Raw genomic sequence first — 25725 nt, forward strand, 5'->3', positions numbered from 1 at the left:
AACGGGTAGCAGCATAAACCAGATGCGGGTGAAGTTCTTGCAGGTGACATCTAACGTCAAATGAGCAAACCGGCTTACCACAGCTACGGTCCTCTGGCAGTCTGAAAGCTTTGCGCACAAGCCGGATGCTAAGCGCCTTCCTTTGCCTTTTGGCAGTGCTCGTGCATTGCCAGCACTAGGCGGGAATGGTCACTATCCCGCACACACGTTTCGTTGTGCCCGTTGCCAAGCGCTCTGGAGCACTGTTTATGACGAAAGCGGAACACCTCTTGCCGTTCCATTCTCAGAGCTCCTGAGTTAAGCAACCTGCGACTCTTGGCGCGAATGCCAGTGGAAAACATTTCCAATGCGTCTGGCAAATAGAAACTGAACCGGGGGATCGCTTCTGTCTGGAGCTGGCACCTGCGCCTTCCGCACACTCAGATTTGCCGCACATTCCAATGGCCAAGCTCCTTCTTAAGCAAGTTGAAAGCAGCTGTCAGAAGGCTGTGCTCCTTGTCAGATGGAAGCAGCAGCAGGAACAGAGGAGTTTGGCAAGCACTAAAGAGCCACAGAAGAGCGTGGCCTAGCAAAATGGGCCAGGAAAAAGCATTTGCTACATGTGCCCTTGTTGTCGCCTAACAACGGGTAGCAGCATAAACCAGATGCGGGTGAAGTTCTTGCAGGTGACATCTAACGTCAAATGAGCAAACCGGCTTACCACAGCTACGGTCCTCTGGCAGTCTGAAAGCTTTGCGCACAAGCCGGATGCTAAGCGCCTTCCTGTGCCTTTTGGCAGTGCTCGTGCATTGCCAGCACTAGGCGGGAATGGTCACTATCCCGCACACACGTTTCGTTGTGCCCGTTGCCAAGCGCTCTGGAGCACTGTTTATGACGAAAGCGGAACACCTCTTGCCGTTCCATTCTCAGAGCTCCTGAGTTAAGCAACTTGCGACTCTTGGCGCGAATGCCAGTGGAAAACATTTCCAATGCGTCTGGCAAATAGAAACTGAACCGGGGGATCGCTTTTGTCTGGAGCTGGCACCTGCGCCTTCCGCACACTCAGATTTGCCGCACATTCGAATGGCCAAGCTCCTTCTTAAGCAAGTTGAAAGCAGCTGTCAGAAGGCTGTGCTCCTTGTCAGATGGAAGCAGCAGCAGGCACAGAGGAGTTTGGCAAGCACTAAAGAGCCACAGAAGAGCGTGGCCTAGCAAAATGGGCCAGGAAAAAGCATTTGCTACATGTGCCCTTGTTGTCGCCTAACAACGGGTAGCAGCATAAACCAGATGCGGGTGAAGTTCTTGCAGGTGACATCTAACGTCAAATGAGCAAACCGGCTTACCACAGCTACGGTCCTCTGGCAGTCTGAAAGCTTTGCGCACAAGCCGGATGCTAAGCGCCTTCCTGTGCCTTTTGGCAGTGCTCGTGCATTGCCAGCACTAGGCGGGAATGGTCACTATCCCGCACACACGTTTCGTTGTGCCCGTTGCCAAGCGCTCTGGAGCACTGTTTATGACGAAAGCGGAACACCTCTTGCCGTTCCATTCTCAGAGCTCCTGAGTTAAGCAACCTGCGACTCTTGGCGCGAATGCCAGTGGAAAACATTTCCAATGCGTCTGGCAAATAGAAACTGAACCGGGGGATCGCTTCTGTCTGGAGCTGGCACCTGCGCCTTCCGCACACTCAGATTTGCCGCACATTCCAATGGCCAAGCTCCTTCTTAGGCAAGTTGAAAGCAGCTGTCAGAAGGCTGTGCTCCTTGTCAGATGGAAGCAGCAGCAGGCACAGAGGAGTTTGGCAAGCACTAAAGAGCCACAGAAGAGCGTGGCCTAGCAAAATGGGCCAGGAAAAAGCATTTGCTACATGTGCCCTTGTTGTCGCCTAACAACGGGTAGCAGCATAAACCAGATGCGGGTGAAGTTCTTGCAGGTGACATCTAACGTCAAATGAGCAAACTGGCTTACCACAGCTACGGTCCTCTGGCAGTCTGAAAGCTTTGCGCACAAGCCGGATGCTAAGCGCCTTCCTGTGCCTTTTGGCAGTGCTCGTGCATGCCAGTACTAGGCGTGAATGGTCACTATCCCGCACACACGTTTCGTTGTGCCCGTTGCCAAGCGCTCTGGAGCACTGTTTATGACGAAAGCGGAACACCTCTTGCCGTTCCATTCTCAGAGCTCCTGAGTTAAGCAACCTGCGACTCTTGGCGCGAATGCCAGTGGAAAACATTTCCAATGCGTCTGGCAAATAGAAACTGAACCGGGGGATCGCTTTTGTCTGGAGCTGGCACCTGCGCCTTCCGCACACTCAGATTTGCCGCACATTCCAATGGCCAAGCTCCTTCTTAGGCAAGTTGAAAGCAGCTGTCAGAAGGCTGTGCTCCTTGTCAGATGGAAGCAGCAGCAGGCACAGAGGAGTTTGGCAAGCACTAAAGAGCCACAGAAGAGCGTGGCCTAGCAAAATGGGCCAGGAAAAAGCATTTGCTACATGTGCCCTTGTTGTCGCCTAACAACGGGTAGCAGCATAAACCAGATGCCGGTGAAGTTCTTGCAGGTGACATCTAACGTCAAATGAGCAAACCGGCTTACCACAGCTACGGTCCTCTGGCAGTCTGAAAGCTTTGCGCACAAGCCGGATGCTAAGCGCCTTCCTGTGCCTTTTGGCAGTGCTCGTGCATTGCCAGCACTAGGCGTGAATGGTCACTATCCCGCACACACGTTTCGTTGTGCCCGTTGCCAAGCGCTCTGGAGCACTGTTTATGACGAAAGCGGAACACCTCTTGCCGTTCCATTCTCAGAGCTCCTGAGTTAAGCAACCTGCGACTCTTGGCGCGAATGCCAGTGGAAAACATTTCCAATGCGTCTGGCAAATAGAAACTGAACCGGGGGATCGCTTCTGTCTGGAGCTGGCACCTGCGCCTTCCGCACACTCAGATTTGCCGCACATTCCAATGGCCAAGCTCCTTCTTAAGCAAGTTGAAAGCAGCTGTCAGAAGGCTGTGCTCCTTGTCAGATGGAAGCAGCAGCAGGCACAGAGGAGTTTGGCAAGCACTAAAGAGCCACAGAAGAGCGTGGCCTAGCAAAATGGGCCAGGAAAAAGCATTTGCTACATGTGCCCTTGTTGTCGCCTAACAACGGGTAGCAGCATAAACCAGATGCGGGTGAAGTTCTTGCAGGTGACATCTAACATCAAATGAGCAAACCGGCTTACCACAGCTACGGTCCTCTGGCAGTCTGAAAGCTTTGCGCACAAGCCGGATGCTAAGCGCCTTCCTGTGCCTTTTGGCAGTGCTCGTGCATTGCCAGCACTAGGCGGGAATGGTCACTATCCCGCACACACGTTTCGTTGTGCCCGTTGCCAAGCGCTCTGGAGCACTGTTTATGACGAAAGCGGAACACCTCTTGCCGTTCCATTCTCAGAGCTCCTGAGTTAAGCAACCTGCGACTCTTGGCGCGAATGCCAGTGGAAAACATTTCCAATGCGTCTGGCAAATAGAAACTGAACCGGGGGATCGCTTTTGTCTGGAGCTAGCACCTGCGCCTTCCGCACACTCAGATTTGCCGCACATTCCAATGGCCAAGCTCCTTCTTAAGCAAGTTGAAAGCAGCTGTCAGAAGGCTGTGCTCCTTGTCAGATGGAAGCAGCAGCAGGCACAGAGGAGTTTGGCAAGCACTAAAGAGCCACAGAAGAGCGTGGCCTAGCAAAATGGGCCAGGAAAAAGCATTTGCTACATGTGCCCTTGTTGTCGCCTAACAACGGGTAGCAGCATAAACCAGATGCGGGTGAAGTTCTTGCAGGTGACATCTAACGTCAAATGAGCAAACCGGCTTACCACAGCTACGGTCCTCTGGCAGTCTGAAAGCTTTGCGCACAAGCCGGATGCTAAGCGCCTTCCTGTGCCTTTTGGCAGTGCTCGTGCATGCCAGTACTCGGCGTGAATGGTCACTATCCCGCACACACGTTTCGTTGTGCCCGTTGCCAAGCGCTCTGGAGCACTGTTTATGACGAAAGCGGAACACCTCTTGCCGTTCCATTCTCAGAGCTCCTGAGTTAAGCAACCTGCGACTCTTGGCGCGAATGCCAGTGGAAAACATTTCCAATGCGTCTGGCAAATAGAAACTGAACCGGGGGATCGCTTTTGTCTGGAGCTGGCACCTGCGCCTTCCGCACACTCAGATTTGCCGCACATTCCAATGGCCAAGCTCCTTCTTAGGCAAGTTGAAAGCAGCTGTCAGAAGGCTGTGCTCCTTGTCAGATGGAAGCAGCAGCAGGCACAGAGGAGTTTGGCAAGCACTAAAGAGCCACAGAAGAGCGTGGCCTAGCAAAATGGGCCAGGAAAAAGCATTTGCTACATGTGCCCTTGTTGTCGCCTAACAACGGGTAGCAGCATAAACCAGATGCCGGTGAAGTTCTTGCAGGTGACATCTAACGTCAAATGAGCAAACCGGCTTACCACAGCTACGGTCCTCTGGCAGTCTGAAAGCTTTGCGCACAAGCCGGATGCTAAGCGCCTTCCTGTGCCTTTTGGCAGTGCTCGTGCATTGCCAGCACTAGGCGTGAATGGTCACTATCCCGCACACACGTTTCGTTGTGCCCGTTGCCAAGCGCTCTGGAGCACTGTTTATGACGAAAGCGGAACACCTCTTGCCGTTCCATTCTCAGAGCTCCTGAGTTAAGCAACCTGCGACTCTTGGCGCGAATGCCAGTGGAAAACATTTCCAATGCGTCTGGCAAATAGAAACTGAACCGGGGGATCGCTTCTGTCTGGAGCTGGCACCTGCGCCTTCCGCACACTCAGATTTGCCGCACATTCCAATGGCCAAGCTCCTTCTTAAGCAAGTTGAAAGCAGCTGTCAGAAGGCTGTGCTCCTTGTCAGATGGAAGCAGCAGCAGGCACAGAGGAGTTTGGCAAGCACTAAAGAGCCACAGAAGAGCGTGGCCTAGCAAAATGGGCCAGGAAAAAGCATTTGCTACATGTGCCCTTGTTGTCGCCTAACAACGGGTAGCAGCATAAACCAGATGCGGGTGAAGTTCTTGCAGGTGACATCTAACATCAAATGAGCAAACCGGCTTACCACAGCTACGGTCCTCTGGCAGTCTGAAAGCTTTGCGCACAAGCCGGATGCTAAGCGCCTTCCTGTGCCTTTTGGCAGTGCTCGTGCATTGCCAGCACTAGGCGGGAATGGTCACTATCCCGCACACACGTTTCGTTGTGCCCGTTGCCAAGCGCTCTGGAGCACTGTTTATGACGAAAGCGGAACACCTCTTGCCGTTCCATTCTCAGAGCTCCTGAGTTAAGCAACCTGCGACTCTTGGCGCGAATGCCAGTGGAAAACATTTCCAATGCGTCTGGCAAATAGAAACTGAACCGGGGGATCGCTTTTGTCTGGAGCTAGCACCTGCGCCTTCCGCACACTCAGATTTGCCGCACATTCCAATGGCCAAGCTCCTTCTTAAGCAAGTTGAAAGCAGCTGTCAGAAGGCTGTGCTCCTTGTCAGATGGAAGCAGCAGCAGGCACAGAGGAGTTTGGCAAGCACTAAAGAGCCACAGAAGAGCGTGGCCTAGCAAAATGGGCCAGGAAAAAGCATTTGCTACATGTGCCCTTGTTGTCGCCTAACAACGGGTAGCAGCATAAACCAGATGCGGGTGAAGTTCTTGCAGGTGACATCTAACGTCAAATGAGCAAACCGGCTTACCACAGCTACGGTCCTCTGGCAGTCTGAAAGCTTTGCGCACAAGCCGGATGCTAAGCGCCTTCCTGTGCCTTTTGGCAGTGCTCGTGCATGCCAGTACTCGGCGTGAATGGTCACTATCCCGCACACACGTTTCGTTGTGCCCGTTGCCAAGCGCTCTGGAGCACTGTTTATGACGAAAGCGGAACACCTCTTGCCGTTCCATTCTCAGAGCTCCTGAGTTAAGCAACCTGCGACTCTTGGCGCGAATGCCAGTGGAAAACATTTCCAATGCGTCTGGCAAATAGAAACTGAACCGGGGGATCGCTTTTGTCTGGAGCTGGCACCTGCGCCTTCCGCACACTCAGATTTGCCGCACATTCCAATGGCCAAGCTCCTTCTTAGGCAAGTTGAAAGCAGCTGTCAGAAGGCTGTGCTCCTTGTCAGATGGAAGCAGCAGCAGGCACAGAGGAGTTTGGCAAGCACTAAAGAGCCACAGAAGAGCGTGGCCTAGCAAAATGGGCCAGGAAAAAGCATTTGCTACATGTGCCCTTGTTGTCGCCTAACAACGGGTAGCAGCATAAACCAGATGCCGGTGAAGTTCTTGCAGGTGACATCTAACGTCAAATGAGCAAACCGGCTTACCACAGCTACGGTCCTCTGGCAGTCTGAAAGCTTTGCGCACAAGCCGGATGCTAAGCGCCTTCCTTTGCCTTTTGGCAGTGCTCGTGCATTGCCAGCACTAGGCGTGAATGGTCACTATCCCGCACACACGTTTCGTTGTGCCCGTTGCCAAGCGCTCTGGAGCACTGTTTATGACGAAAGCGGAACACCTCTTGCCGTTCCATTCTCAGAGCTCCTGAGTTAAGCAACCTACGACTCTTGGCGCGAATGCCAGTGGAAAACATTTCCAATGCGTCTGGCAAATAGAAACTGAACCGGGGGATCGCTTCTGTCTGGAGCTGGCACCTGCGCCTTCCGCACACTCAGATTTGCCGCACATTCCAATGGCCAAGCTCCTTCTTAGGCAAGTTGAAAGCAGCTGTCAGAAGGCTGTGCTCCTTGTCAGATGGAAGCAGCAGCAGGCACAGAGGAGTTTGGCAAGCACTAAAGAGCCACTGAAGAGCGTGGCCTAGCAAAATGGGCCAGGAAAAAGCATTTGCTACATGTGCCCTTGTTGTCGCCTAACAACGGGTAGCAGCATAAACCAGATGCGGGTGAAGTTCTTGCAGGTGACATCTAACGTCAAATGAGCAAACCGGCTTACCACAGCTACGGTCCTCTGGCAGTCTGAAAGCTTTGCGCACAAGCCGGATGCTAAGCGCCTTCCTGTGCCTTTTGGCAGTGCTCGTGCATTGCCAGCACTAGGCGTGAATGGTCACTATCCCGCACACACGTTTCGTTGTGCCCGTTGCCAAGCGCTCTGGAGCACTGTTTATGACGAAAGCGGAACACCTCTTGCCGTTCCATTCTCAGAGCTCCTGAGTTAAGCAACTTGCGACTCTTGGCGCGAATGCCAGTGGAAAACATTTCCAATGCGTCTGGCAAATAGAAACTGAACCGGGGGATCGCTTTTGTCTGGAGCTGGCACCTGCGCCTTCCGCACACTCAGATTTGCCGCACATTCGAATGGCCATGCTCCTTCTTAAGCAAGTTGAAAGCAGCTGTCAGAAGGCTGTGCTCCTTGTCAGATGGAAGCAGCAGCAGGCACAGAGGAGTTTGGCAAGCACTAAAGAGCCACAGAAGAGCGTGGCCTAGCAAAATGGGCCAGGAAAAAGCATTTGCTACATGTGCCCTTGTTGTCGCCTAACAACGGGTAGCAGCATAAACCAGATGCGGGTGAAGTTCTTGCAGGTGACATCTAACGTCAAATGAGCAAACCGGCTTACCACAGCTACGGTCCTCTGGCAGTCTGAAAGCTTTGCGCACAAGCCGGATGCTAAGCGCCTTCCTGTGCCTTTTGGCAGTGCTCGTGCATTGCCAGCACTAGGCGGGAATGGTCACTATCCCGCACACACGTTTCGTTGTGCCCGTTGCCAAGCGCTCTGGAGCACTGTTTATGACGAAAGCGGAACACCTCTTGCCGTTCCATTCTCAGAGCTCCTGAGTTAAGCAACCTGCGACTCTTGGCGCGAATGCCAGTGGAAAACATTTCCAATGCGTCTGGCAAATAGAAACTGAACCGGGGGATCGCTTCTGTCTGGAGCTGGCACCTGCGCCTTCCGCACACTCAGATTTGCCGCACATTCCAATGGCCAAGCTCCTTCTTAGGCAAGTTGAAAGCAGCTGTCAGAAGGCTGTGCTCCTTGTCAGATGGAAGCAGCAGCAGGCACAGAGGAGTTTGGCAAGCACTAAAGAGCCACAGAAGAGCGTGGCCTAGCAAAATGGGCCAGGAAAAAGCATTTGCTACATGTGCCCTTGTTGTCGCCTAACAACGGGTAGCAGCATAAACCAGATGCGGGTGAAGTTCTTGCAGGTGACATCTAACGTCAAATGAGCAAACCGGCTTACCACAGCTACGGTCCTCTGGCAGTCTGAAAGCTTTGCGCACAAGCCGGATGCTAAGCGCCTTCCTGTGCCTTTTGGCAGTGCTCGTGCATGCCAGTACTAGGCGTGAATGGTCACTATCCCGCACACACGTTTCGTTGTGCCCGTTGCCAAGCGCTCTGGAGCACTGTTTATGACGAAAGCGGAACACCTCTTGCCGTTCCATTCTCAGAGCTCCTGAGTTAAGCAACCTGCGACTCTTGGCGCGAATGCCAGTGGAAAACATTTCCAATGCGTCTGGCAAATAGAAACTGAACCGGGGGATCGCTTTTGTCTGGAGCTGGCACCTGCGCCTTCCGCACACTCAGATTTGCCGCACATTCCAATGGCCAAGCTCCTTCTTAGGCAAGTTGAAAGCAGCTGTCAGAAGGCTGTGCTCCTTGTCAGATGGAAGCAGCAGCAGGCACAGAGGAGTTTGGCAAGCACTAAAGAGCCACAGAAGAGCGTGGCCTAGCAAAATGGGCCAGGAAAAAGCATTTGCTACATGTGCCCTTGTTGTCGCCTAACAACGGGTAGCAGCATAAACCAGATGCGGGTGAAGTTCTTGCAGGTGACATCTAACGTCAAATGAGCAAACCGGCTTACCACAGCTACGGTCCTCTGGCAGTCTGAAAGCTTTGCGCACAAGCCGGATGCTAAGCGCCTTCCTGTGCCTTTTGGCAGTGCTCGTGCATTGCCAGCACTAGGCGGGAATGGTCACTATCCCGCACACACGTTTCGTTGTGCCCGTTGCCAAGCGCTCTGGAGCACTGTTTATGACGAAAGCGGAACACCTCTTGCCGTTCCATTCTCAGAGCTCCTGAGTTAAGCAACCTGCGACTCTTGGCGCGAATGCCAGTGGAAAACATTTCCAATGCGTCTGGCAAATAGAAACTGAACCGGGGGATCGCTTCTGTCTGGAGCTGGCACCTGCGCCTTCCGCACACTCAGATTTGCCGCACATTCCAATGGCCAAGCTCCTTCTTAAGCAAGTTGAAAGCAGCTGGCAGAAGGCTGTGCTCCTTGTCAGATGGAAGCAGCAGCAGGCACAGAGGAGTTTGGCAAGCACTAAAGAGCCACAGAAGAGCGTGGCCTAGCAAAATGGGCCAGGAAAAAGCATTTGCTACATGTGCCCTTGTTGTCGCCTAACAACGGGTAGCAGCATAAACCAGATGCGGGTGAAGTTCTTGCAGGTGACATCTAACATCAAATGAGCAAACCGGCTTACCACAGCTACGGTCCTCTGGCAGTCTGAAAGCTTTGCGCACAAGCCGGATGCTAAGCGCCTTCCTGTGCCTTTTGGCAGTGCTCGTGCATTGCCAGCACTAGGCGGGAATGGTCACTATCCCGCACACACGTTTCGTTGTGCCCGTTGCCAAGCGCTCTGGAGCACTGTTTATGACGAAAGCGGAACACCTCTTGCCGTTCCATTCTCAGAGCTCCTGAGTTAAGCAACCTGCGACTCTTGGCGCGAATGCCAGTGGAAAACATTTCCAATGCGTCTGGCAAATAGAAACTGAACCGGGGGATCGCTTTTGTCTGGAGCTAGCACCTGCGCCTTCCGCACACTCAGATTTGCCGCACATTCGAATGGCCAAGCTCCTTCTTAAGCAAGTTGAAAGCAGCTGTCAGAAGGCTGTGCTCCTTGTCAGATGGAAGCAGCAGCAGGCACAGAGGAGTTTGGCAAGCACTAAAGAGCCACAGAAGAGCGTGGCCTAGCAAAATGGGCCAGGAAAAAGCATTTGCTACATGTGCCCTTGTTGTCGCCTAACAACGGGTAGCAGCATAAACCAGATGCGGGTGAAGTTCTTGCAGGTGACATCTAACGTCAAATGAGCAAACCGGCTTACCACAGCTACGGTCCTCTGGCAGTCTGAAAGCTTTGCGCACAAGCCGGATGCTAAGCGCCTTCCTGTGCCTTTTGGCAGTGCTCGTGCATTGCCAGCACTAGGCGGGAATGGTCACTATCCCGCACACACGTTTCGTTGTGCCCGTTGCCAAGCACTCTGGAGCACTGTTTATGACGAAAGCGGAACACCTCTTGCCGTTCCATTCTCAGAGCTCCTGAGTTAAGCAACCTGCGACTCTTGGCGCGAATGCCAGTGGAAAACATTTCCAATGCGTCTGGCAAATAGAAACTGAACCGGGGGATCGCTTTTGTCTGGAGCTGGCACCTGCGCCTTCCGCACACTCAGATTTGCCGCACATTCCAATGGCCAAGCTCCTTCTTAGGCAAGTTGAAAGCAGCTGTCAGAAGGCTGTGCTCCTTGTCAGATGGAAGCAGCAGCAGGCACAGAGGAGTTTGGCAAGCACTAAAGAGCCACAGAAGAGCGTGGCCTAGCAAAATGGGCCAGGAAAAAGCATTTGCTACATGTGCCCTTGTTGTCGCCTAACAACGGGTAGCAGCATAAACCAGATGCGGGTGAAGTTCTTGCAGGTGACATCTAACGTCAAATGAGCAAACCGGCTTACCACAGCTACGGTCCTCTGGCAGTCTGAAAGCTTTGCGCACAAGCCGGATGCTAAGCGCCTTCCTGTGCCTTTTGGCAGTGCTCGTGCATTGCCAGCACTAGGCGTGAATGGTCACTATCCCGCACACACGTTTCGTTGTGCCCGTTGCCAAGCGCTCTGGAGCACTGTTTATGACGAAAGCGGAACACCTCTTGCCGTTCCATTCTCAGAGCTCCTGAGTTAAGCAACCTGCGACTCTTGGCGCGAATGCCAGTGGAAAACATTTCCAATGCGTCTGGCAAATAGAAACTGAACCGGGGGATCGCTTTTGTCTGGAGCTAGCACCTGCGCCTTCCGCACACTCAGATTTGCCGCACATTCCAATGGCCAAGCTCCTTCTTAAGCAAGTTGAAAGCAGCTGTCAGAAGGCTGTGCTCCTTGTCAGATGGAAGCAGCAGCAGGCACAGAGGAGTTTGGCAAGCACTAAAGAGCCACAGAAGAGCGTGGCCTAGCAAAATGGGCCAGGAAAAAGCATTTGCTACATGTGCCCTTGTTGTCGCCTAACAACGGGTAGCAGCATAAAGCAGATGCGGGTGAAGTTCTTGCAGGTGACATCTAACGTCAAATGAGCAAACCGGCTTACCACAGCTACGGTCCTCTGGCAGTCTGAAAGCTTTGCGCACAAGCCGGATGCTAAGCGCCTTCCTGTGCCTTTTGGCAGTGCTCGTGCATGCCAGTACTAGGCGTGAATGGTCACTATCCCGCACACACGTTTCGTTGTGCCCGTTGCCAAGCGCTCTGGAGCACTGTTTATGACGAAAGCGGAACACCTCTTGCCGTTCCATTCTCAGAGCTCCTGAGTTAAGCAACCTGCGACTCTTGGCGCGAATGCCAGTGGAAAACATTTCCAATGCGTCTGGCAAATAGAAACTGAACCGGGGGATCGCTTCTGTCTGGAGCTGGCACCTGCGCCTTCCGCACACTCAGATTTGCCGCACATTCCAATGGCCAAGCTCCTTCTTAGGCAAGTTGAAAGCAGCTGTCAGAAGGCTGTGCTCCTTGTCAGATGGAAGCAGCAGCAGGCACAGAGGAGTTTGGCAAGCACTAAAGAGCCACAGAAGAGCGTGGCCTAGCAAAATGGGCCAGGAAAAAGCATTTGCTACATGTGCCCTTGTTGTCGCCTAACAACGGGTAGCAGCATAAACCAGATGCGGGTGAAGTTCTTGCAGGTGACATCTAACATCAAATGAGCAAACCGGCTTACCACAGCTACGGTCCTCTGGCAGTCTGAAAGCTTTGCGCACAAGCCGGATGCTAAGCGCCTTCCTGTGCCTTTTGGCAGTGCTCGTGCATTGCCAGCACTAGGCGGGAATGGTCACTATCCCGCACACACGTTTCGTTGTGCCCGTTGCCAAGCGCTCTGGAGCACTGTTTATGACGAAAGCGGAACACCTCTTGCCGTTCCATTCTCAGAGCTCCTGAGTTAAGCAACCTGCGACTCTTGGCGCGAATGCCAGTGGAAAACATTTCCAATGCGTCTGGCAAATAGAAACTGAACCGGGGGATCGCTTCTGTCTGGAGCTGGCACCTGCGCCTTCCGCACACTCAGATTTGCCGCACATTCCAATGGCCAAGCTCCTTCTTAGGCAAGTTGAAAGCAGCTGTCAGAAGGCTGTGCTCCTTGTCAGATGGAAGCAGCAGCAGGCACAGAGGAGTTTGGCAAGCACTAAAGAGCCACAGAAGAGCGTGGCCTAGCAAAATGGGCCAGGAAAAAGCATTTGCTACATGTGCCCTTGTTGTCGCCTAACAACGGGTAGCAGCATAAACCAGATGCGGGTGAAGTTCTTGCAGGTGACATCTAACGTCAAATGAGCAAACCGGCTTACCACAGCTACGGTCCTCTGGCAGTCTGAAAGCTTTGCGCACAAGCCGGATGCTAAGCGCCTTCCTGTGCCTTTTGGCAGTGCTCGTGCATGCCAGTACTAGGCGTGAATGGTCACTATCCCGCACACACGTTTCGTTGTGCCCGTTGCCAAGCGCTCTGGAGCACTGTTTATGACGAAAGCGGAACACCTCTTGCCGTTCCATTCTCAGAGCTCCTGAGTTAAGCAACCTGCGACTCTTGGCGCGAATGCCAGTGGAAAACATTTCCAATGCGTCTGGCAAATAGAAACTGAACCGGGGGATCGCTTTTGTCTGGAGCTGGCACCTGCGCCTTCCGCACACTCAGATTTGCCGCACATTCCAATGGCCAAGCTCCTTCTTAGGCAAGTTGAAAGCAGCTGTCAGAAGGCTGTGCTCCTTGTCAGATGGAAGCAGCAGCAGGCACAGAGGAGTTTGGCAAGCACTAAAGAGCCACAGAAGAGCGTGGCCTAGCAAAATGGGCCAGGAAAAAGCATTTGCTACATGTGCCCTTGTTGTCGCCTAACAACGGGTAGCAGCATAAACCAGATGCGGGTGAAGTTCTTGCAGGTGACATCTAACGTCAAATGAGCAAACCGGCTTACCACAGCTACGGTCCTCTGGCAGTCTGAAAGCTTTGCGCACAAGCCGGATGCTAAGCGCCTTCCTGTGCCTTTTGGCAGTGCTCGTGCATTGCCAGCACTAGGCGGGAATGGTCACTATCCCGCACACACGTTTCGTTGTGCCCGTTGCCAAGCGCTCTGGAGCACTGTTTATGACGAAAGCGGAACACCTCTTGCCGTTCCATTCTCAGAGCTCCTGAGTTAAGCAACCTGCGACTCTTGGCGCGAATGCCAGTGGAAAACATTTCCAATGCGTCTGGCAAATAGAAACTGAACCGGGGGATCGCTTCTGTCTGGAGCTGGCACCTGCGCCTTCCGCACACTCAGATTTGCCGCACATTCCAATGGCCAAGCTCCTTCTTAAGCAAGTTGAAAGCAGCTGGCAGAAGGCTGTGCTCCTTGTCAGATGGAAGCAGCAGCAGGCACAGAGGAGTTTGGCAAGCACTAAAGAGCCACAGAAGAGCGTGGCCTAGCAAAATGGGCCAGGAAAAAGCATTTGCTACATGTGCCCTTGTTGTCGCCTAACAACGGGTAGCAGCATAAACCAGATGCGGGTGAAGTTCTTGCAGGTGACATCTAACATCAAATGAGCAAACCGGCTTACCACAGCTACGGTCCTCTGGCAGTCTGAAAGCTTTGCGCACAAGCCGGATGCTAAGCGCCTTCCTGTGCCTTTTGGCAGTGCTCGTGCATTGCCAGCACTAGGCGGGAATGGTCACTATCCCGCACACACGTTTCGTTGTGCCCGTTGCCAAGCGCTCTGGAGCACTGTTTATGACGAAAGCGGAACACCTCTTGCCGTTCCATTCTCAGAGCTCCTGAGTTAAGCAACCTGCGACTCTTGGCGCGAATGCCAGTGGAAAACATTTCCAATGCGTCTGGCAAATAGAAACTGAACCGGGGGATCGCTTTTGTCTGGAGCTAGCACCTGCGCCTTCCGCACACTCAGATTTGCCGCACATTCGAATGGCCAAGCTCCTTCTTAAGCAAGTTGAAAGCAGCTGTCAGAAGGCTGTGCTCCTTGTCAGATGGAAGCAGCAGCAGGCACAGAGGAGTTTGGCAAGCACTAAAGAGCCACAGAAGAGCGTGGCCTAGCAAAATGGGCCAGGAAAAAGCATTTGCTACATGTGCCCTTGTTGTCGCCTAACAACGGGTAGCAGCATAAACCAGATGCGGGTGAAGTTCTTGCAGGTGACATCTAACGTCAAATGAGCAAACCGGCTTACCACAGCTACGGTCCTCTGGCAGTCTGAAAGCTTTGCGCACAAGCCGGATGCTAAGCGCCTTCCTGTGCCTTTTGGCAGTGCTCGTGCATTGCCAGCACTAGGCGGGAATGGTCACTATCCCGCACACACGTTTCGTTGTGCCCGTTGCCAAGCACTCTGGAGCACTGTTTATGACGAAAGCGGAACACCTCTTGCCGTTCCATTCTCAGAGCTCCTGAGTTAAGCAACCTGCGACTCTTGGCGCGAATGCCAGTGGAAAACATTTCCAATGCGTCTGGCAAATAGAAACTGAACCGGGGGATCGCTTTTGTCTGGAGCTGGCACCTGCGCCTTCCGCACACTCAGATTTGCCGCACATTCCAATGGCCAAGCTCCTTCTTAGGCAAGTTGAAAGCAGCTGTCAGAAGGCTGTGCTCCTTGTCAGATGGAAGCAGCAGCAGGCACAGAGGAGTTTGGCAAGCACTAAAGAGCCACAGAAGAGCGTGGCCTAGCAAAATGGGCCAGGAAAAAGCATTTGCTACATGTGCCCTTGTTGTCGCCTAACAACGGGTAGCAGCATAAACCAGATGCGGGTGAAGTTCTTGCAGGTGACATCTAACGTCAAATGAGCAAACCGGCTTACCACAGCTACGGTCCTCTGGCAGTCTGAAAGCTTTGCGCACAAGCCGGATGCTAAGCGCCTTCCTGTGCCTTTTGGCAGTGCTCGTGCATTGCCAGCACTAGGCGTGAATGGTCACTATCCCGCACACACGTTTCGTTGTGCCCGTTGCCAAGCGCTCTGGAGCACTGTTTATGACGAAAGCGGAACACCTCTTGCCGTTCCATTCTCAGAGCTCCTGAGTTAAGCAACCTGCGACTCTTGGCGCGAATGCCAGTGGAAAACATTTCCAATGCGTCTGGCAAATAGAAACTGAACCGGGGGATCGCTTTTGTCTGGAGCTAGCACCTGCGCCTTCCGCACACTCAGATTTGCCGCACATTCCAATGGCCAAGCTCCTTCTTAAGCAAGTTGAAAGCAGCTGTCAGAAGGCTGTGCTCCTTGTCAGATGGAAGCAGCAGCAGGCACAGAGGAGTTTGGCAAGCACTAAAGAGCCACAGAAGAGCGTGGCCTAGCAAAATGGGCCAGGAAAAAGCATTTGCTACATGTGCCCTTGTTGTCGCCTAACAACGGGTAGCAGCATAAAGCAGATGCGGGTGAAGTTCTTGCAGGTGACATCTAACGTCAAATGAGCAAACCGGCTTACCACAGCTACGGTCCTCTGGCAGTCTGAAAGCTTTGCGCACAAGCCGGATGCTAAGCGCCTTCCTGTGCCTTTTGGCAGTGCTCGTGCATGCCAGTACTAGGCGTGAATGGTCACTATCCCGCACACACGTTTCGTTGTGCCCGTTGCCAAGCGCTCTGGAGCACTGTTTATGACGAAAGCGGAACACCTCTTGCCGTTCCATTCTCAGAGCTCCTGAGTTAAGCAACCTGCGACTCTTGGCGCGAATGCCAGTGGAAAACATTTCCAATGCGTCTGGCAAATAGAAACTGAACCGGGGGATCGCTTCTGTCTGGAGCTGGCACCTGCGCCTTCCGCACACTCAGATTTGCCGCACATTCCAATGGCCAAGCTCCTTCTTAGGCAAGTTGAAAGCAGCTGTCAGAAGGCTGTGCTCCTTGTCAGATGGAAGCAGCAGCAGGCACAGAGGAGTTTGGCAAGCACTAAAGAGCCACAGAAGAGCGTGGCCTAGCAAAATGGGCCAGGAAAAAGCATTTGCTACATGTGCCCTTGTTGTCGCCTAACAACGGGTAGCAGCATAAACCAGATGCGGGTGAAGTTCTTGCAGGTGACATCTAACGTCAAATGAGCAAACCGGCTTACCACAGCTACGGTCCTCTGGCAGTCTGAAAGCTTTGCGCACAAGCCGGATGATAAGCGCCTTCCTGTGCCTTTTGGCAGTGCTCGTGCATTGCCAGCACTAGGCGGGAATGGTCACTATCCCGCACACACGTTTCGTTGTGCCCGTTGCCAAGCGCTCTGGAGCACTGTTTATGACGAAAGCGGAACACCTCTTGCCGTTCCATTCTCAGAGCTCCTGAGTTAAGCAACCTGCGACTCTTGGCGCGAATGCCAGTGGAAAACATTTCCAATGCGTCTGGCAAATAGAAACTGAACCGGGGGATCGCTTCTGTCTGGAGCTGGCACCTGCGCCTTCCGCACACTCAGATTTGCCGCACATTCCAATGGCCAAGCTCCTTCTTAGGCAAGTTGAAAGCAGCTGTCAGAAGGCTGTGCTCCTTGTCAGATGGAAGCAGCAGCAGGCACAGAGGAGTTTGGCAAGCACTAAAGAGCCACAGAAGAGCGTGGCCTAGCAAAATGGGCCAGGAAAAAGCATTTGCTACATGTGCCCTTGTTGTCGCCTAACAACGGGTAGCAGCATAAACCAGATGCGGGTGAAGTTCTTGCAGGTGACATCTAACGTCAAATGAGCAAACCGGCTTACCACAGCTACGGTCCTCTGGCAGTCTGAAAGCTTTGCGCACAAGCCGGATGCTAAGCGCCTTCCTGTGCCTTTTGGCAGTGCTCGTGCATTGCCAGCACTAGGCGGGAATGGTCACTATCCCGCACACACGTTTCGTTGTGCCCGTTGCCAAGCGCTCTGGAGCACTGTTTATGACGAAAGCGGAACACCTCTTGCCGTTCCATTCTCAGAGCTCCTGAGTTAAGCAACCTGCGACTCTTGGCGCGAATGCCAGTGGAAAACATTTCCAATGCGTCTGGCAAATAGAAACTGAACCGGGGGATCGCTTTTGTCTGGAGCTGGCACCTGCGCCTTCCGCACACTCAGATTTGCCGCACATTCCAATGGCCAAGCTCCTTCTTAGGCAAGTTGAAAGCAGCTGTCAGAAGGCTGTGCTCCTTGTCAGATGGAAGCAGCAGCAGGCACAGAGGAGTTTGGCAAGCACTAAAGAGCCACAGAAGAGCGTGGCCTAGCAAAATGGGCCAGGAAAAAGCATTTGCTACATGTGCCCTTGTTGTCGCCTAACAACGGGTAGCAGCATAAACCAGATGCGGGTGAAGTTCTTGCAGGTGACATCTAACGTCAAATGAGCAAACCGGCTTACCACAGCTACGGTCCTCTGGCAGTCTGAAAGCTTTGCGCACAAGCCGGATGCTAAGCGCCTTCCTGTGCCTTTTGGCAGTGCTCGTGCATGCCAGTACTAGGCGTGAATGGTCACTATCCCGCACACACGTTTCGTTGTGCCCGTTGCCAAGCGCTCTGGAGCACTGTTTATGACGAAAGCGGAACACCTCTTGCCGTTCCATTCTCAGAGCTCCTGAGTTAAGCAACCTGCGACTCTTGGCGCGAATGCCAGTGGAAAACATTTCCAATGCGTCTGGCAAATAGAAACTGAACCGGGGGATCGCTTTTGTCTGGAGCTGGCACCTGCGCCTTCCGCACACTCAGATTTGCCGCACATTCCAATGGCCAAGCTCCTTCTTAGGCAAGTTGAAAGCAGCTGTCAGAAGGCTGTGCTCCTTGTCAGATGGAAGCAGCAGCAGGCACAGAGGAGTTTGGCAAGCACTAAAGAGCCACAGAAGAGCGTGGCCTAGCAAAATGGGCCAGGAAAAAGCATTTGCTACATGTGCCCTTGTTGTCGCCTAACAACGGGTAGCAGCATAAACCAGATGCCGGTGAAGTTCTTGCAGGTGACATCTAACGTCAAATGAGCAAACCGGCTTACCACAGCTACGGTCCTCTGGCAGTCTGAAAGCTTTGCGCACAAGCCGGATGCTAAGCGCCTTCCTGTGCCTTTTGGCAGTGCTCGTGCATTGCCAGCACTAGGCGTGAATGGTCACTATCCCGCACACACGTTTCGTTGTGCCCGTTGCCAAGCGCTCTGGAGCACTGTTTATGACGAAAGCGGAACACCTCTTGCCGTTCCATTCTCAGAGCTCCTGAGTTAAGCAACCTGCGACTCTTGGCGCGAATGCCAGTGGAAAACATTTCCAATGCGTCTGGCAAATAGAAACTGAACCGGGGGATCGCTTCTGTCTGGAGCTGGCACCTGCGCCTTCCGCACACTCAGATTTGCCGCACATTCCAATGGCCAAGCTCCTTCTTAAGCAAGTTGAAAGCAGCTGTCAGAAGGCTGTGCTCCTTGTCAGATGGAAGCAGCAGCAGGAACAGAGGAGTTTGGCAAGCACTAAAGAGCCACAGAAGAGCGTGGCCTAGCAAAATGGGCCAGGAAAAAGCATTTGCTACATGTGCCCTTGTTGTCGCCTAACAACGGGTAGCAGCATAAACCAGATGCGGGTGAAGTTCTTGCAGGTGACATCTAACGTCAAATGAGCAAACCGGCTTACCACAGCTACGGTCCTCTGGCAGTCTGAAAGCTTTGCGCACAAGCCGGATGCTAAGCGCCTTCCTGTGCCTTTTGGCAGTGCTCGTGCATTGCCAGCACTAGGCGGGAATGGTCACTATCCCGCACACACGTTTCGTTGTGCCCGTTGCCAAGCGCTCTGGAGCACTGTTTATGACGAAAGCGGAACACCTCTTGCCGTTCCATTCTCAGAGCTCCTGAGTTAAGCAACCTGCGACTCTTGGCGCGAATGCCAGTGGAAAACATTTCCAATGCGTCTGGCAAATAGAAACTGAACCGGGGGATCGCTTCTGTCTGGAGCTGGCACCTGCGCCTTCCGCACACTCAGATTTGCCGCACATTCCAATGGCCAAGCTCCTTCTTAAGCAAGTTGAAAGCAGCTGTCAGAAGGCTGTGCTCCTTGTCAGATGGAAGCAGCAGCAGGCACAGAGGAGTTTGGCAAGCACTAAAGAGCCACAGAAGAGCGTGGCCTAGCAAAATGGGCCAGGAAAAAGCATTTGCTACATGTGCCCTTGTTGTCGCCTAACAACGGGTAGCAGCATAAACCAGATGCGGGTGAAGTTCTTGCAGGTGACATCTAACGTCAAATGAGCAAACCGGCTTACCACAGCTACGGTCCTCTGGCAGTCTGAAAGCTTTGCGCACAAGCCGGATGCTAAGCGCCTTCCTTTGCCTTTTGGCAGTGCTCGTGCATTGCCAGCACTAGGCGTGAATGGTCACTATCCCGCACACACGTTTCGTTGTGCCCGTTGCCAAGCGCTCTGGAGCACTGTTTATGACGAAAGCGGAACACCTCTTGCCGTTCCATTCTCAGAGCTCCTGAGTTAAGCAACCTGCGACTCTTGGCGTGAATGCCAGTGGAAAACATTTCCAATGCGTCTGGCAAATAGAAACTGAACCGGGGGATCGCTTCTGTCTGGAGCTGGCACCTGCGCCTTCCGCACACTCAGATTTGCCGCACATTCCAATGGCCAAGCTCCTTCTTAAGCAAGTTGAAAGCAGCTGTCAGAAGGCTGTGCTCCTTGTCAGATGGAAGCAGCAGCAGGAACAGAGGAGTTTGGCAAGCACTAAAGAGCCACAGAAGAGCGTGGCCTAGCAAAATGGGCCAGGAAAAAGCATTTGCTACATGTGCCCTTGTTGTCGCCTAACAACGGGTAGCAGCATAAACCAGATGCGGGTGAAGTTCTTGCAGGTGACATCTAACGTCAAATGAGCAAACCGGCTTACCACAGCTACGGTCCTCTGGCAGTCTGAAAGCTTTGCGCACAAGCCGGATGCTAAGCGCCTTCCTGTGCCTTTTGGCAGTGCTCGTGCATTGCCAGCACTAGGCGGGAATGGTCACTATCCCGCACACACGTTTCGTTGTGCCCGTTGCCAAGCGCTCTGGAGCACTGTTTATGACGAAAGCGGAACACCTCTTGCCGTTCCATTCTCAGAGCTCCTGAGTTAAGCAACCTGCGACTCTTGGCGCGAATGCCAGTGGAAAACATTTCCAATGCGTCTGGCAAATAGAAACTGAACCGGGGGATCGCTTCTGTCTGGAGCTGGCACCTGCGCCTTCCGCACACTCAGATTTGCCGCACATTCCAATGGCCAAGCTCCTTCTTAGGCAAGTTGAAAGCAGCTGTCAGAAGGCTGTGCTCCTTGTCAGATGGAAGCAGCAGCAGGCACAGAGGAGTTTGGCAAGCACTAAAGAGCCACAGAAGAGCGTGGCCTAGCAAAATGGGCCAGGAAAAAGCATTTGCTACATGTGCCCTTGTTGTCGCCTAACAACGGGTAGCAGCATAAACCAGATGCGGGTGAAGTTCTTGCAGGTGACATCTAACGTCAAATGAGCAAACCGGCTTACCACAGCTACGGTCCTCTGGCAGTCTGAAAGCTTTGCGCACAAGCCGGATGCTAAGCGCCTTCCTGTGCCTTTTGGCAGTGCTCGTGCATTGCCAGCACTAGGCGGGAATGGTCACTATCCCGCACACACGTTTCGTTGTGCCCGTTGCCAAGCGCTCTGGAGCACTGTTTATGACGAAAGCGGAACACCTCTTGCCGTTCCATTCTCAGAGCTCCTGAGTTAAGCAACCTGCGACTCTTGGCGCGAATGCCAGTGGAAAACATTTCCAATGCGTCTGGCAAATAGAAACTGAACCGGGGGATCGCTTTTGTCTGGAGCTGGCACCTGCGCCTTCCGCACACTCAGATTTGCCGCACATTCCAATGGCCAAGCTCCTTCTTAGGCAAGTTGAAAGCAGCTGTCAGAAGGCTGTGCTCCTTGTCAGATGGAAGCAGCAGCAGGCACAGAGGAGTTTGGCAAGCACTAAAGAGCCACAGAAGAGCGTGGCCTAGCAAAATGGGCCAGGAAAAAGCATTTGCTACATGTGCCCTTGTTGTCGCCTAACAACGGGTAGCAGCATAAACCAGATGCGGGTGAAGTTCTTGCAGGTGACATCTAACGTCAAATGAGCAAACCGGCTTACCACAGCTACGGTCCTCTGGCAGTCTGAAAGCTTTGCGCACAAGCCGGATGCTAAGCGCCTTCCTGTGCCTTTTGGCAGTGCTCGTGCATTGCCAGCACTAGGCGGGAATGGTCACTATCCCGCACACACGTTTCGTTGTGCCCGTTGCCAAGCGCTCTGGAGCACTGTTTATGACGAAAGCGGAACACCTCTTGCCGTTCCATTCTCAGAGCTCCTGAGTTAAGCAACCTGCGACTCTTGGCGCGAATGCCAGTGGAAAACATTTCCAATGCGTCTGGCAAGTAGAAACTGAACCGGGGGATCGCTTCTGTCTGGAGCTGGCACCTGCGCCTTCCGCACACTCAGATTTGCCGCACATTCCAATGGCCAAGCTCCTTCTTAAGCAAGTTGAAAGCAGCTGTCAGAAGGCTGTGCTCCTTGTCAGATGGAAGCAGCAGCAGGAACAGAGGAGTTTGGCAAGCACTAAAGAGCCACAGAAGAGCGTGGCCTAGCAAAATGGGCCAGGAAAAAGCATTTGCTACATGTGCCCTTGTTGTCGCCTAACAACGGGTAGCAGCATAAACCAGATGCGGGTGAAGTTCTTGCAGGTGACATCTAACGTCAAATGAGCAAACCGGCTTACCACAGCTACGGTCCTCTGGCAGTCTGAAAGCTTTGCGCACAAGCCGGATGCTAAGCGCCTTCCTGTGCCTTTTGGCAGTGCTCGTGCATTGCCAGCACTAGGCGGGAATGGTCACTATCCCGCACACACGTTTCGTTGTGCCCGTTGCCAAGCGCTCTGGAGCACTGTTTATGACGAAAGCGGAACACCTCTTGCCGTTCCATTCTCAGAGCTCCTGAGTTAAGCAACCTGCGACTCTTGGTGCGAATGCCAGTGGAAAACATTTCCAATGCGTCTGGCAAATAGAAACTGAACCGGGGGATCGCTTCTGTCTGGAGCTGGCACCTGCGCCTTCCGCACACTCAGATTTGCCGCACATTCCAATGGCCAAGCTCCTTCTTAGGCAAGTTGAAAGCAGCTGTCAGAAGGCTGTGCTCCTTGTCAGATGGAAGCAGCAGCAGGCACAGAGGAGTTTGGCAAGCACTAAAGAGCCACAGAAGAGCGTGGCCTAGCAAAATGGGCCAGGAAAAAGCATTTGCTACATGTGCCCTTGTTGTCGCCTAACAACGGGTAGCAGCATAAACCAGATGCGGGTGAAGTTCTTGCAGGTGACATCTAACGTCAAATGAGCAAACCGGCTTACCACAGCTACGGTCCTCTGGCAGTCTGAAAGCTTTGCGCACAAGCCGGATGCTAAGCGCCTTCCTGTGCCTTTTGGCAGTGCTCGTGCATTGCCAGCACTAGGCGGGAATGGTCACTATCCCGCACACACGTTTCGTTGTGCCCGTTGCCAAGCGCTCTGGAGCACTGTTTATGACGAAAGCGGAACACCTCTTGCCGTTCCATTCTCAGAGCTCCTGAGTTAAGCAACCTGCGACTCTTGGCGCGAATGCCAGTGGAAAACATTTCCAATGCGTCTGGCAAGTAGAAACTGAACCGGGGGATCGCTTCTGTCTGGAGCTGGCACCTGCGCCTTCCGCACACTCAGATTTGCCGCACATTCCAATGGCCAAGCTCCTTCTTAAGCAAGTTGAAAGCAGCTGTCAGAAGGCTGTGCTCCTTGTCAGATGGAAGCAGCAGCAGGCACAGAGGAGTTTGGCAAGCACTAAAGAGCCACAGAAGAGCGTGGCCTAGCAAAATGGGCCAGGAAAAAGCATTTGCTACATGTGCCCTTGTTGTCGCCTAACAACGGGTAGCAGCATAAACCAGATGCGGGTGAAGTTCTTGCAGGTGACATCTAACATCAAATGAGCAAACCGGCTTACCACAGCTACGGTCCTCTGGCAGTCTGAAAGCTTTGCGCACAAGCCGGATGCTAAGCGCCTTCCTGTGCCTTTTGGCAGTGCTCGTGCATTGCCAGCACTAGGCGGGAATGGTCACTATCCCGCACACACGTTTCGTTGTGCCCGTTGCCAAGCGCTCTGGAGCACTGTTTATGACGAAAGCGGAACACCTCTTGCCGTTCCATTCTCAGAGCTCCTGAGTTAAGCAACCTGCGACTCTTGGCGCGAATGCCAGTGGAAAACATTTCCAATGCGTCTGGCAAATAGAAACTGAACCGGGGGATCGCTTTTGTCTGGAGCTAGCACCTGCGCCTTCCGCACACTCAGATTTGCCGCACATTCCAATGGCCAAGCTCCTTCTTAAGCAAGTTGAAAGCAGCTGTCAGAAGGCTGTGCTCCTTGTCAGATGGAAGCAGCAGCAGGCACAGAGGAGTTTGGCAAGCACTAAAGAGCCACAGAAGAGCGTGGCCTAGCAAAATGGGCCAGGAAAAAGCATTTGCTACATGTGCCCTTGTTGTCACCTAACAACGGGTAGCAGCATAAACCAGATGCGGGTGAAGTTCTTGCAGGTGACATCTAACGTCAAATGAGCAAACCGGCTTACCACAGCTACGGTCCTCTGGCAGTCTGAAAGCTTTGCGCACAAGCCGGATGCTAAGCGCCTTCCTGTGCCTTTTGGCAGTGCTCGTGCATTGCCAGCACTAGGCGGGAATGGTCACTATCCCGCACACACGTTTCGTTGTGCCCGTTGCCAAGCGCTCTGGAGCACTGTTTATGACGAAAGCGGAACACCTCTTGCCGTTCCATTCTCAGAGCTCCTGAGTTAAGCAACCTGCGACTCTTGGCGCGAATGCCAGTGGAAAACATTTCCAATGCGTCTGGCAAATAGAAACTGAACCGGGGGATCGCTTTTGTCTGGAGCTGGCACCTGCGCCTTCCGCACACTCAGATTTGCCGCACATTCCAATGGCCAAGCTCCTTCTTAGGCAAGTTGAAAGCAGCTGTCAGAAGGCTGTGCTCCTTGTCAGATGGAAGCAGCAGCAGGCACAGAGGAGTTTGGCAAGCACTAAAGAGCCACAGAAGAGCGTGGCCTAGCAAAATGGGCCAGGAAAAAGCATTTGCTACATGTGCCCTTGTTGTCGCCTAACAACGGGTAGCAGCATAAACCAGATGCCGGTGAAGTTCTTGCAGGTGACATCTAACGTCAAATGAGCAAACCGGCTTACCACAGCTACGGTCCTCTGGCAGTCTGAAAGCTTTGCGCACAAGCCGGATGCTAAGCGCCTTCCTGTGCCTTTTGGCAGTGCTCGTGCATGCCAGTACTAGGCGTGAATGGTCACTATCCCGCACACACGTTTCGTTGTGCCCGTTGCCAAGCGCTCTGGAGCACTGTTTATGACGAAAGCGGAACACCTCTTGCCGTTCCATTCTCAGAGCTCCTGAGTTAAGCAACCTGCGACTCTTGGCGCGAATGCCAGTGGAAAACATTTCCAATGCGTCTGGCAAATAGAAACTGAACCGGGGGATCGCTTTTGTCTGGAGCTGGCACCTGCGCCTTCCGCACACTCAGATTTGCCGCACATTCCAATGGCCAAGCTCCTTCTTAGGCAAGTTGAAAGCAGCTGTCAGAAGGCTGTGCTCCTTGTCAGATGGAAGCAGCAGCAGGCACAGAGGAGTTTGGCAAGCACTAAAGAGCCACAGAAGAGCGTGGCCTAGCAAAATGGGCCAGGAAAAAGCATTTGCTACATGTGCCCTTGTTGTCGCCTAACAACGGGTAGCAGCATAAACCAGATGCGGGTGAAGTTCTTGCAGGTGACATCTAACGTCAAATGAGCAAACCGGCTTACCACAGCTACGGTCCTCTGGCAGTCTGAAAGCTTTGCGCACAAGCCGGATGCTAAGCGCCTTCCTGTGCCTTTTGGCAGTGCTCGTGCATTGCCAGCACTAGGCGGGAATGGTCACTATCCCGCACACACGTTTCGTTGTGCCCGTTGCCAAGCGCTCTGGAGCACTGTTTATGACGAAAGCGGAACACCTCTTGCCGTTCCATTCTCAGAGCTCCTGAGTTAAGCAACCTGCGACTCTTGGCGCGAATGCCAGTGGAAAACATTTCCAATGCGTCTGGCAAATAGAAACTGAACCGGGGGATCGCTTTTGTCTGGAGCTAGCACCTGCGCCTTCCGCACACTCAGATTTGCCGCACATTCCAATGGCCAAGCTCCTTCTTAAGCAAGTTGAAAGCAGCTGTCAGAAGGCTGTGCTCCTTGTCAGATGGAAGCAGCAGCAGGCACAGAGGAGTTTGGCAAGCACTAAAGAGCCACAGAAGAGCGTGGCCTAGCAAAATGGGCCAGGAAAAAGCATTTGCTACATGTGCCCTTGTTGTCGCCTAACAACGGGTAGCAGCATAAAGCAGATGCGGGTGAAGTTCTTGCAGGTGACATCTAACGTCAAATGAGCAAACCGGCTTACCACAGCTACGGTCCTCTGGCAGTCTGAAAGCTTTGCGCACAAGCCGGATGCTAAGCGCCTTCCTGTGCCTTTTGGCAGTGCTCGTGCATGCCAGTACTAGGCGTGAATGGTCACTATCCCGCACACACGTTTCGTTGTGCCCGTTGCCAAGCGC

The sequence above is a fragment of the Poecile atricapillus genome, chromosome 33 (assembly GCF_030490865.1).
Source record: "Poecile atricapillus isolate bPoeAtr1 chromosome 33, bPoeAtr1.hap1, whole genome shotgun sequence".
Taxonomy (NCBI): Eukaryota; Metazoa; Chordata; class Aves; order Passeriformes; family Paridae; genus Poecile; species Poecile atricapillus.